General features: G+C 58.8%; 1 pseudogene; it reads right to left on the bottom strand.

Annotated features, from left to right (window-relative positions):
- Nucleotides 1-351: 351 nt before the first annotated feature.
- On the bottom strand, nucleotides 352-1,528 carry LOC102986961 (pyrroline-5-carboxylate reductase 3-like; annotated as a pseudogene).
- Between the last annotated feature and the right edge of the window lie 261 nt (nucleotides 1,529-1,789).

The raw sequence follows: 1,789 nt of genomic DNA on the forward strand, positions 1-1,789 counted from the left end.
GGGAGTGGGTGGGAGGCTGCTTCACAGGTGCGTTAGCCCTTTGACAGAAGGGAGATCGCTCTGCCTCGAGCCTCACAGCTGGTGGGTGGAAGGAAGGGGCTCCAGCACTCGGTCTTGCGTAGGATACGGAGGCCCTCGTGAGCCCTGGGCTGCAGGCAGCCTGCCCCCCCCCCCACCAAGTTCCTGCTTAGGGCCCCAAGTTCCTGGCTTTCCTGGTCTGTTTGTCCCTTCATGGGCATGCTAAAGAACCAAATCCTGCAGTCAAGCAGATGCCAGGCGAGGGGACCCGCCAGGACTCTTCACCAAGGGAAGGGTCATCAGGACCAGCTCCACCTGCCATTTACCAGGAGCTTAGAGTCTGTGGAGGGGGCTCACATCCAGCTGTGTTCCCCGCTGGCCAGGACCCGTCCTCCACCCATCCTCCCAGACCTCAAGCAGCTCCTCCACCGGCCTGCAGGTTGCAGGAAACCTGAGTCCTCCGGAAGGTGCCAGGGAGGGAGGAGGGGAAGGGGCGGTACTTGGGGGCCGTGGCTCACGCCCAGCGCCTGCGCCCTTCTTCCGGCTGCTCGCCCCACCGTGCTCCGGCACGTCGAGCCCGCGGATGGCGGTGGCGCACAGCGTGCGCTCATGGATCCGCAGCTGAGCCGGGTGCTGCCCCTTCTGCGGAAGCATCTTGGCTGTCCCCCAGGGTCTAGGCAGCAAGGCGGTGGGCCAGGCCACTGGGCATGCCCAGCTCGATGGCACCTTCGGCCAAGGCCTCAGGAGGCGCACACAGAGGCCACGCCGCTGCTCCTGAGGCGGGTGTGGACGTCCACGGGGCCCTGGGGCACCTCCTCCCCCGGCCCGCAGGCCTCCATTAGGGTCCGCAGGAGCTGGGGCTCGTTGCTCCTGGAGTGGCGGCCCTGCGTTCCCACCACGGCCCCCTCCTAGGCTACTCAGGGCAGGTTGGACGAGCCCCCCCAGCAGCACTCGCGGGGTCTGGGGCAGCAGCTCCTCCAGGTGCTCCGAGAGACCCTGGCGGCCATGGACATCAGCCTGTGCTCGCAGTGACCACGGGAGCCACGTCTGCCAGGCCGGCTGGCAGGATGTCGGGTTGGTGGCAAAGGGAGCAGCTCTGCAGCACCTCCCGGCTGGAATGGGTGGTCTGGCAGTCAGGGGCTGGGAAGCGGCTGAGGTTCCTGTCAGTCCACGTGCTCGTCAGCATGTGCTGAGCCTCGGCTTTTCCTGCTCGGATGAGGACCCCGCCGTGTGGCCCACGGCGAGGAAGCCAGGCGCCGCGGGACAGGACTCCTCCGCCACCACTGCGCCCAGTCCATGAGTCTTCAACATCTGATCTGAATGGTAAGTTCTGAGAAATTCTAGTCAGTTATTTCATCAGGTTTTGTCTCTTCTGTGTTCTTACCTGCATCTTCACGTTCTATATCCCCTTTTAGAAGGATTTGGAAACAGCATCTGTTGTGCGTTTCTCTTATTCGCTCTTTATTCGTGCAGACTTCCTATAAAAATTCCTCGGTTCAGCGTCGTCCATTCGTTCTTCGAGGGTCTCTTTTGCTTTTCATGCCGTCTATTTGACTTTATTCAATAGTGTCTTTCCCAAAACCTCTAAGAGATTTATATTCATGACTGTTCTCCTTTCGTGTGACCCCTTTATCTCTGTGATATTTGTAATGATTATTTGAATGTCTTTTTATGATTTTCTAATAACTTTTTAGTGCGAGTCAATTTCTTTCTTTTATGTACTTTTGTTTTTGTAAATATTTCTGATGGTGTGTTTCTCTTCTATGAAATG

Source organism: Physeter macrocephalus, chromosome 10 (assembly GCF_002837175.3).
Source record: "Physeter macrocephalus isolate SW-GA chromosome 10, ASM283717v5, whole genome shotgun sequence".
NCBI lineage: Eukaryota > Metazoa > Chordata > Mammalia > Artiodactyla > Physeteridae > Physeter > Physeter macrocephalus.